Here is an 11,914-nt window from a genome sequence, read left to right as displayed (position 1 = left end):
AGTAATAGTTTTCAATTATGCAAAAAATTTCAATGTGGGTGAATTGGTTTGTGTTATACAACTTCAAGGAGCAAAGCAAGAACCAATAATAACCATAATAAAAGCAGTTACCCTGTATTGTGTTCTTTCTCTGCACCAGATACTATGCCAAGTACATTATATTTATTATCCCAAGTAATTGCCACAACAATCCTAACATAAATGAGTGTAGTTACCAAGAAACAGATGTAAAGCCAACACACAGAAGAAGATTCTAACAATTAGAGTCACCCAGAGGTGAAATAGGCTGTCCCTGGGAGATTTTGAGTATCTTGTCCCTGGATTTGATCAGTTATATGCTAGAAACCCTAGGCAAGAGGATGTTGTTGAGAGAACTCAAGTATCAGATAAATAGTTGAGTTAGAGAATACTTCAAGTAAGTTTCTTCTGAGACTTGCTAAAGGCAAAAGGACGGTATAAGCAAGGAGTGACTAAGAGATGCTTTTGAATGGATGAAACTGAAATAGGAGAAACAGATGAGGAGAAATCAAAAATTATTTCAAGAAAAAGAAGAGGTCATGAATAGAAATCAAGACATCTTCAACAACAAAACAAAGGTTCATCTCTATGAGATGATCTCTTTCTGGTCGCTTAGACTGGCAAAGTGATGAGCCCTTTGAAGTCACAGACATTCTCCCTATTTTGTGGAAAATCCTCAGGTGAGCCCTTGAATTTTCCAGGTCCTTTCAGAACCTGATAGCTCTCAAATTCCAGAAACCAGCAGAAAGGAAACCTCCAGACCCTTCCCCACCACGTGGGTTCCAACCACTTCAAGCTGCTATTCCTCTCAATGTTGTGATTACAAAAATGTGTGCATGTCACGATGGCCTCGGTTCATGTACTAGGAAACAGCCTTGCATACTCTAAAAGGACATAGTCCAATAAAACCCCACCAAAAACAAGGAAAGCTTTGGGAGAAAATGGATAAATTTGGAACTCTTAAAAATAACAGTGGAAAACCAGGTGTGATAGCTCACATCTGTGATCTCTGCACTTTGAGAGGCCAAGGTGGATGAATTGCTTGAGTCCAGGAGTTCAAGACAAGCCTGAGCAACATAGTGAGACCTCGTCTCTACAAAAATGTTTAAAAAGTAGCCGGGCATGGTCTCACATACCTGTAGTCCCAGTAGCTGTGGAAGCTGAGGCTGAAGGAAGGCCTGAGCCAGGAAGTCAAGGCTGCCACGAGCCGTGCTTGTCATGATGCTGCCACTGCACTCCAGCCTAAGCAACAGAGTGAGACCCCCAACTCAAAATAATAATAATAACAACAACAACAGTGGGAGTATTTTGAACATTTAGATCAAGCCGTGTGATCGCATCAAGTTTTGGAAAACCCCTCCAATGTCCATCTTTGTGCTTCTCCCTGCTTTTGTGTGCTCTTCGGCCTAAGGGAGCAATTAGAAGTAGTCTTAAAGATATCCAACTACTTGGAAAGCTGAGGCGGAAGGATTGCCTGAGCCCAGCAGGTTGATGCTGGGGTGGCTATGAGTGTGCCACTGGACTCCAGCTTGGGTTACAGAGTGAGACTCCAACTCAAAAAAAAAACAACAAAAAAAAGATGTTCACTACAAGGAAGGAAGGCAGGGGAAGATGGGAAAGTAGAGTGAAATAAGGAGGGGAAGGAGAGCAAAAATAGAAAAAAGATACATTCACAGACTGGTGCAAACGGTGTAGGGTTGACTCCCTTGAAGATAATAGGGGCAATCAGAATGTGGGAGCTGGTTCTACGTGAAACAGCTCAGAAAATAAGCAGAGGACTATTGTCGATCACCTCCAAACATTGCTTCCTGACTCCTTCCTCAGAAACAACACCGAGAGAACAAGGGAAGCTAATATCAAAAGTTAACATCAAAAAGCCCCTTAACCCAACTTGCTCCCACATGCCCACTCAGTTTGTCAGCTACCACTTGTGCACGGGGCAACGAGCTGTCCTGGCTTCACATTTTGTCCTAGGAAGGTCAGGACTCTCACTTGCTGAACGATAATTCCAGAAGAAACCCTTGCTCTGAGCAGCAGGAAACGATGTATGGAAAGTCAAAACAAGCAAGAATATCCTCTGAGTAGTTTTTCCAAGTTCCCTCTCAGAAAAGCAGGATTTTCTCTCCACTTAAACAACAATTTGTTTTACTCTGATGGGTCCTCCTGAATAATGGTTTCATCATCAAACATCTGGCTTCTTCTTAGCAGATTAGGCCTCCAATGAGGAAAGTGTGTTTATAATTCTAATTTGAAACACAGCACATTAATATGCTGATACTCATGTTTGCCTTAACCTGTTTGGAGAAATTATGACTACAAATATCTTGTACACAACACCTCTAACTACCAGCTTGTACAAACAACATAAGAGCCGGAGCCGCCTCATCCAGACGATTGGAACCACTTCAGAGGCGATCATGATTAGTGCTTTGGCTGGAAGCCATATTTTGCACATAAACTCAGCATCTGTCTCTGAGGTGCCATCCCAGGCTAACTCCACTGCTCCTAACAAGCACATTCGCCAGAGCCAGATGGTGTGATGGAAAGACACTGCCTTTTCCTGAGCTAGGCACACTGGAGGGAGAGGGCCTGAGCCAGCTCCCAGTCATATTTCCTGGGGCTACAGGTTCCTGCAATGCTGTGTGCAAACAGGCGCCACTAAAAAAGGATGTAAATGAGGGCGCCATTCATTATTTACAGCTGGCACCTTGCCATCCCCTCCTCCTCTGGGCGATGCCTGCCTCATAGTAACAGGGAACCAAGCTGATGCGAGCAGGCCATCCTGGAGGAGTCACGCCATTGCAAAGCAGTTTCTTCCATTCCGCCGGGATCCTGCCGGCTCAGCGTTTCTGGCCCACGAAGAGCTGAGCTTTTCACTTTCTTCCTAACAAAGCGCTCAGGTTCTTTGGCCTCACTTATGTATGAGTGTTCATTTGCAACCTAGCCCCCCAAAAGCTGACTTGCTGCTTTCTTCCCATTCATATCTGAGATCCACCGCCCCATGCCTGGGTTCAAGCCCAGGCAGGGGGAAAGGACATGGGGAAATGGTGGTCTGTATAAGGGAAGGTCTTACGAGCATGTTCCACACTGACTTGGCCAGCAGTTGCACCAAGAGAACAGCTCATTTCTTTTGAGTGAGGGCCTACAGCTCTTAAGCTGTGTGCCGAAATATTTCATAAATTGATATAATCTACCTAGCTGATTTTAAGGGATACAAAGGTGTGAAGCAAGTATTACACTTACTCTGAATCTCTCTAGGTGCCAACCTTGCACAGGATCGAGAAGGTCCTCACTAAACCCGAAACATGGCTTTTAGTTCTTTAAGTATATTTGTATTGACTATAAAATGCATAACTTGGCATTTTGAATTGGAACAATTTATCTGAGCACAAACCACAAAAACTGAGCATTCTTTTCGCTGGGGTTGACATAAAGCAGCTCTGCATGTCCATTGTCAAACATCAGGTTCCTTTCCAAACCCATCTTTCAATAATATGATCAGTATTGTTCAAAAAATTTTTAGTTTGATGATTACACATTGCATGCATGCATCAAAATATCACATGTATCCCATAAATATCAACAATTATTATGTGTAAATTAAAAAATGTAAAAGAAGGTCATGAACATATCTGTACACTATCTTTCTTGAAAATGGAAAACTTTTTCTGGTTTAATGATAGAAAATGTGCTGGCTACTAGGATTCATCTGGACCCCTGGATTGCAAGGGACAAAACCCCAACTCTGGTTTTATCAAAAAGCAGGGGGAAGGATTTATTGGCTTCTGAATTCAAACTATGGAAAGGGCAGGAATGGTGCTAGACTAGGCTCAGCTTGATCTGGGAACTCAGAGACCATCCTCCTGCAATGTTCCCCTGTCTTTATACTTTATCTGTGTATGTCTCTGCATATTTGCTTCAGTTTCTCCAGACAACTCACCTCACACACTACAAACATGGTTGCAGGTAGTCTAGGCTTCTATCTCTCTAACTACATGGACTAGAGTGAACAAACAGTGCTCTTCTCCACCAGCTTCATTTAGAAAAAAGAAGGGTCCTGATTGGCTTTATGTGGGTCATGTGCCCATTCCTGGGCCAGTCATGTGACCAGGGAGCGAGTTGATGATTGGCTCAGACTTCATGTGTCATCTCTGTGGCCCATGGAAGAGAACCACGGAGTGTCCACCAAGACTGCACAAATCAAAATAAAGCCAGTTCCCAAAGATAATGTGTACAGGAAAAGGACCTGGGAAAATGAAATATCTAGTAACCTGTATGTAACTTTTGGTGAGGAAAAAAAAAACCTGCAAGATCCTGGTTTTTTCTTTTTATCATTTCAGATATCTACAGTAACAAACAAGTTTACTTCAAGTTCAGAAACGTGAAGGCAAGAATTTGTCTTCTGAAAGTATTTATAATCTTTCCCAAACAACTTTTCAGAAGTTGAGAAAGCCATCCCAGCTAATGGTATTTCATTTCTAATGTATTTTGTTTGTTGTTGTTGTTTGTTTGTGTTAACCTTCATGGAAATTATACACTCAGGTTAAAAAGCCAAATTGTTCTACAAGGGCTATTTATAATGGAAAACAATTGTTCTCCTGCAATCTTCCCTCTACTCCATTAAAGTTCTGTCAGCCATTTATTTTGGTATTTATTTTGGTAGTGATGTCTTATAATTTCATGTTGCCTCAGCATGTTTTGAATATAAGTGAGACTTCCTCATCCCAAAGCAGACTTGACTCAGTCTCCAGTTCTCCACCTTCTCCAAGTTCTTCAAGAGGTCATTCTAGACATCTGCCTTATACAACCACTTGCTGGTGCCCACCTCCCTGTAAAACAGCCAGATGCAACCTACTTGACTCTGGCCACTGACCCTCACACCCAGCAATGATATGCCACAGTGACCCCCTCATATTTACCATGTGACTCCACAGAACGTGTGCTGGCTTGCTCTAAGCACACCAATTAGAACTCCCCTAGGGAAACCAACCTAGGTAATGCCCTGGACCCCAATAAAGCCTTTGTCCCACAGGTCTCTCACTCTTTTTCTTGCTCCCCACTGGTTGGTTGAGCTTGAGTATCTTGGACAACTCCTCCTGTACCCACTCGCACTACCCATTGGCCCCACTGGGCATGCTGCCCTCTTCTCTCTGGATCTGTAAGTAATAAACTGTTCCTTTTTCATTTCATATGTTTTGTTCTGCTGCCTTCTCTGTGGCTCACCTGACTGGTATACCTGAATCCAACTTCTTTCCAAATCAGGGCTGTTCTAGAGAGTGGCTATCTTTGTAGGAATAAGGAGACCATAGGTCAGACAAGAGTTACCAGGGTGTCTGCCAGTGTAAACAAGTTTTCTACGAGAGGGACACCTGGCCATAGGCCAGATGCTTAAGCATTAGGCCATCTTCCAGGATAAATGCCCCTGGAAAAGCACATTACAACATCCATGACCAAATTCCTGGAGCCCTATCAGGGAAGAGCTGGATTTTATAGCCACTCTCATGAGAAAGACCACGAGACTATATTAGAAAATAGTAATAATAATACACCTTCATATTTCTAATAATAGTTCTTTTTGAGATTTTATTTTTAGGCATCACCTATTGCATTTCCTTACTAAAAATAAATATTTAACTTTTTTTCTGTCCCTATTCCCCAAACACACACACACAGACAACACATGGACATACTTCCCATGCCTCTATTCCCCCAACATATTTTTATTATAGTTTTGGTTTGATCATTATTCAAAATTTACATTATGATTATGTGAATGCTATTTACTGCTTAGCCATGCAAAAACTATAATATTTTCTTCTCATGCTCTTTGTTTTCTCTAGAGTTACTTTTACTCTGGTTTTCTTGTTTTGCTTTGTTTTCCAGTTTGCTTCATTTTCTTAGGAACACTTACTGCAACACCTTCAGACTCTTCCCTGCTTACCTAACTTCCCTTTCAACAAATTCAAACATTGTCACTTTTCTCTTTTGAAATATCTCTTTTTGAACCCTCTGACCTGCTCCAGTCTTCTGGTTGATCTCTTGGTCTATTGCACAAATTCATCCAGGAGGCTCCCTGCCATTATCCTGAAAGTTGTCTTCACTTCACTTTTATAGTAAATTTATTTTTCTTAGATGTCATGTCTTCATTATCATTTATTTACTTATTTGTTTTGTTAGAACACTTCTTTTAGCCACTTTATGAGAAAAAAAGCTGTAGGCGAGGTAAAATGTTTGAGGCTACACATGTCAGGAAAATGCATTTATTTAATCCATACCCTTAATTGATACTTTGGCTGGGTATAGAATTCTAAGTTGGAAAGCACATGCAATGTCTAAAGTGACTCTTTTTTTTTATTCTTTTTTTTCTCTCTCAGTCCAGCCCCCATCTGCTGCTTGCCCCCAGCTCTGCCTGAGCCCCCCTATTTTTTTTAGTTGGGGTCTCACTCTGTCACCCACGAGGAGTCCAATGGCACAATCAGGGCTCACTGCAGCATCTAACTCCTGGGCTCAAGCAATCCTCCCAACTTGGCCTCCCAAGTAGCTGGGACTATAGGTGCATAATTTTTTGGTTTTTTGTAGAGATGGTGTCTTACTATGTGAACCAATCTGGTCTCAAACTCCTAGGCTCAAACAATGCTGAGGTTATAGGTGTGAGCCATTGTGTCCGGCCTCATATTTCTGATTCTTTGTCAATACTCTCCCCTTCTGATCTCTGAAAGCTTTTATAACTTTTCCATTGTATCCAGTGCTCAGAAATATTGTCATGAGGTGACTTGGTATGGATATATTTTCATATATTTTGCAGAATAACTTGACATTTTGAAAACTCATGCTCTTCAGAGTTAGGAAATGTTAATGAATTCTTTATCTTATAATTGTCTCATTTTTATTTAGTCAGTCTTCTATTTCAGAAACTTGTGTTATTTAGAGGTTATACCTCCTAATTTGATATAATTTTCTTTTCTCTCATTTTGTGTGTTTCGGCCATCGTATTGTATTTAGTTTCTACATTTCTTCAATATTATTTTCCAGACTTTTTATGGAGCTTGTGATTTGTGTCATTTTTTTCCCCAAGATCATTTTAGTTCTTGTACTTCTAGTTATTTCTTTATTATAGCATTCTATTCTTATTTTGTGGATGTAAAATCATCTCTTATCTGACTTTTTAAAAATTGTTTTCTTCTCTATAAAGTATTTCTACTTTCTCAAATTCCTTTTTTGTTTTTTGTTTGGGTGTTTGTATTTCATTTTAGAGGGATGACATCCTCAGGTGCCTATTGATTCTTAACTCTCTGCTCACATTTAAGATTACAGCACTAAAAAGCAGATTGGAAGTTCTGATATACAAGTCAAGTTGCCAACTCTAGGTCTTTCCCTAGGTGATCTGGCTGGATTGTTTCATTAGACAGCCACCAGTGTTAACATATTTAGGTCTTTTCCTTCAGACTAGTCAGATTCATCAGATATTAATTTCCTAATTTTATGATTGGAAGTAGAAGCTGTCTGCCACAAGTAAACTGGGAGAAGACCAGGTTCTCAAATTCAGGTAATCCCCTTCTTTTCAGTATGATATCCCTATCCTCTTACCTACATGGTGTCCCTCAGTTCAAAGGGACAGGCATGGTGGTTTATACCTGTAATCCCAGAACTTTGAGAGGCCAAAGCTGGAGGATTTCTTGAACCCAGGAGTTCAAGACCAGCCTGGGCAACAGATCCCACCTCAACTTTTAAAAAACAAAAATCTTTCTGTAGTATTGAGTATAAGGTGGTCTCAGTGTCTCAAGTCTGAAGAATAAAATACAGAAAGGGGACAATTGTAATTCTGTAGTGGAGAAATCTAGTAGACACTATTTTAACCAAGTAATCAAAATTAGCATCACCAGTGACACATCATGGTGATATCACATACTCTCTCAAATGATCTGACAGGGCCCTTCACCTCTATACTCTTCTTTCCAAACTAGTCTAATTATGAGAAAACATTAGACCAACCCAAACTGAGAGACTTTCTACAGAATGTCAGAACAATACCCTTTACCAGGGCCAATGTCATGAAAAACAAGGAGACTGAGGAATTGTCACCAACTGGAAGAGTCTAAGGAGACATAACAACTATCTCTATGCAATATAATATCCTGGACTAAATCCTGGAAAGAGAAAGGCCATAGCACACAAACTGGTGAAATCAGAAGGAAGTCTGTAGTGTGGTTACTAGTATTATGCCAATGTTCATTTCTTAGCTTTGCTCAACATACTATATGGTTATGTAAGATGTTAACATGAACGGAAGCTGAGTGAAGAGTGTTCAGGAACTCTCTGTACTATCTTTGCAACTCTTCTGTAAATATAAAATTATTTCAATCAAAAAATTAGCCAGGCATGGTGGTGCGTGTCTGTAGTTCCAGCTATTTGGAAGGCTGAGGCCAGCCGGTAGAGGTCGCGATAGCTGTGAGCATTCCACTGCACTACAGCCTTGGTGACAGAGTGAGACCTCAACTCAAAAAGAAAAATTTCAAAATATTAAAGGAACCAGTTATTAAATAGGGCTTAGATAAAAGAAGGAAATCTTAACATGCTGTTTTATGGAATAGTGTTTCAAGGAACATGATTAATTCTGTGCTTTATTCAAATGTATGACCTGCATTTGAACAGGGCTCAGCAGTGCTTTACTACTCAGAAAGTCCATTCATGTTTCAGTCTGTGGTATTGTAAATTCATGGGCTTTCACAGCTGTTCCTGCAGCCCCTCCTCTGTTAAAGACCTGTGTATGCTCCAAGATCCAAAAGAAGCATTGAAGACAGACCTGCATTCCACGGCAGGTTAGTTCCCAAGATCTGGCCCCTCAGCAACTGTAATTACAATTCAATAGCTCATCTGGGATAAGATTATTAACTTCTAAGGGGTAATTGGGTCCAATTTTGCTCTGAAGGTTCTGCCTACTACAGCCATAATTTCAACCTAGGCATCGAAACATCCTTTTTAAAGTGGCATAAGACATTACAATTGCATCACTCCTATCTTTATGATTAGTAAAATACATCATTCTATGCTAAGCCAACAGGTCCACTCTACAGGCTAAGTTGGGTGGAAAGAGTGCTTGCTTTGACTTTATTCCCAAAACTGTTCATAAAAAAAAGTACTTTTGTTGTTCATAAACAACACACTTTTTGTGGTTCTAATATCATTCAATGGATATTTATTAAGCAACTCTGGCCACTCACAGGTAAATGTCCTAGGTGATAGTGATGCCGAGATTAACTATATATATATATATATATATATATATAGTTAATATATATATATACTCACACACACACACAACTACCTTAGAAAACATTTTGAAATGCCTGGAAAAGAGGACCCTTCGTGTAAGTGTTACCTGGATGCCTTGCTTCCAGCTTTATCTATCTTAAAGTCAATCTTGCATGTATACCAGAAGACACAGGTAAGAATGCTCAGAGGAGCCATGTTTATAACTGCAGAGCCCAGACACAAGTCACCAACAATAGATTCAGTAAATAAAATATAATGTATTCACAAAGTGGAATTTATACAACCATGAAAAAATGAATGAACCATAGCAACACATATCAATAGAATAAATCTCATAAACATAATAATGAAAGAAAGAGGAAAGTCATAAATGAATACAAACAGAACAAGTCCATTTATATAAAATTCAAAATCAGACCAAGTTAAACAATGCATTGCCTTGGGATACATACGTAGGTGCATTTTTTAAGCTGTAAAGAAAAGCAAGTTAATAATTAACATGAAATTCAGAAGAGTAGTTACTTATGGAGAGCAGAGGCAGATGAGATCAGAAAGGGACACACAGGGGATTTCTCAGGGGTTAACTAAGTCCTGTGTCTAAGGCCTGGATGACAGACACATATGTTTGATTTCGTGGTGGCTGTTCTTTAAACTGCATATATACAACAAGCTTTTGTATGGATGCTACAGCTCATAAATATAAGTTTAAAATGTACTCTAATGAGAGTCAAAAGAAAGGCCGGGCATAGTGGCTCATGCCTGTAATCCCAGCACTTTGGGAGGTCAAGACAGAAGGATCGCGTGAGCCCTGGAGTTCAAGACCAGCCTGGGCAACATAGCAAGACCTCGTCTCTACAAAAAAAAATATCAAAAATTAGCCAGACATAGTGGCGTGTGCCTGTAGTCCCAGCTACTCAGTAGGCCAAAGTGAAAGGATCACCTGAGCCTGGGAGGTTGAGGCTGCAGTGAGCTGTGATTGTGCCACTGCACTCCAGCCTAGGTGACAGAGTGAAACTCCAACTCAAAAAGAAAATACAAATCTGCAATAATAATAATAGTGCCATGATGGAATCCCTTCCTCCACTTACTATAAAAGTTAATGTGATCTATTCACAATAGCAAAATCATGGAACTAACCTAAGTGCCCATCAACAATTGACTGGATAAGGAAAATGTGGTATAAATACACCATTGGAATATTATGCAGCCATAAAAAAGAACTAAATTATGTCCTTTGCAGCAACAAAAATGGAGCTGAAGACCATCATTCTAAGCAAACTGACTCCAACAGAAAGCCAGACACTGCATGTTCTCATCATATGTGAACGCTAAATGGTCACAAAGATGGAAATAGTAGACATCGGGGATAATAAGGGGAAGAGGGGCAAGGGTTCAGAAATTGCCTACAGAATACAATGTTTACTATCTGGGGAATGGGCCGCCTAAGACCCCATCCCACCAACACACAATATGTCCTTGTAATGAACATGCATATTTAGCCCCAAATCTAAATTTTTTTTTAAATGGGTGTAATATAGTGCCACCAGTGCTATAACATTTTTATATATAAAGTGGAAAGGCAAGAATAGTCAACTTTTCCTGGGCATTCAGGGAAGACTCCAAGGAGGAGATGACCCTTGAGCTAAGAATAGTTACTCAGACAAAGCATAGTAAAAAAAGCATGGGAAAATGACTCAGAGGAAGGCCCAGAATATTAAAGGAATATACATATCTGGGAAATTTAGTGTGTTCCAGCTTGCTTTGAGAGGCTGGTAGATACAACCACGGAAAAATTAGTAAAAATATTGTATCCCTTGCTAAGAAGAGAATTTGGACTTGACTCTGAGCAGTAATGAAGTCTACCCACCATGGTGATGCTTAGCCTCTTCTAGGTGCTTTGGGCAGGACTGACAGTGCAAGGTGAGGCCAGAAACAGAACCACAGTCACGTAGGATGCAGCAACTTAAACCAGGACAGCGACTGCGAGGACAGGGAAGGGAGGGAGTCTAGCAAGACTTTAGGCAAAATCACCAATATTTAGTAAGGAGTTGGATGCTGGGGCAAGGAGGAAGGACGAGTCTAGGATGATCTTTGAACATCTGGTTTGGATCCGGAGCTCAAAAGGAAGGTAAAGAATTCATTCCAAGGTAAGGAGCAGGAATGTTGGTGGGGAGGGTTTTTCCTCCATTGGGGGGAAGTGGAAAAAGAGAGACGGGGAGTCTAAGTTCATGTCTAATGACTCAGTTAGCATTGAACTTGTGTGGCCAACTCTGGCTTCTGAGGCTCACTACATCCAGAGTGGAGAGAAGGCAAATTAAAGGAGAAAACACCAGCTGGTTTGACTCTTTATGCACAATGAGGGAAGAGACAGAATCCCATGGCAATCGTGGAGTTCGTAGAGCATCTCTGGTCCAAGGTATCTATGCTCCCCTTAATCACCAGGTCAGTGTTGCATGGGGAAGAAAACATAGAAAAGACGGCACATGTCTCAGAAAAGTACCAAAAGAAAAGTAGTGCTATCACTGGGTGCAAAACAATGTGACTTTCTTTTCCCCTGAAGTTGTCAAATTATATTGACCAAATTATGGTTTGTTTGCATGTATCTTTTTTTTTTTTTTTTTTT

The sequence above is a fragment of the Carlito syrichta genome, unplaced genomic scaffold (genome assembly GCF_000164805.1).
Source record: "Carlito syrichta isolate Samal-C Ts95f unplaced genomic scaffold, Tarsius_syrichta-2.0.1 Scaffold166711, whole genome shotgun sequence".
Lineage (NCBI taxonomy): Eukaryota > Metazoa > Chordata > Mammalia > Primates > Tarsiidae > Carlito > Carlito syrichta.
The sequence above is the reverse complement of the archived record's forward strand: the minus strand, read 5'-3'. Positions refer to the sequence as shown.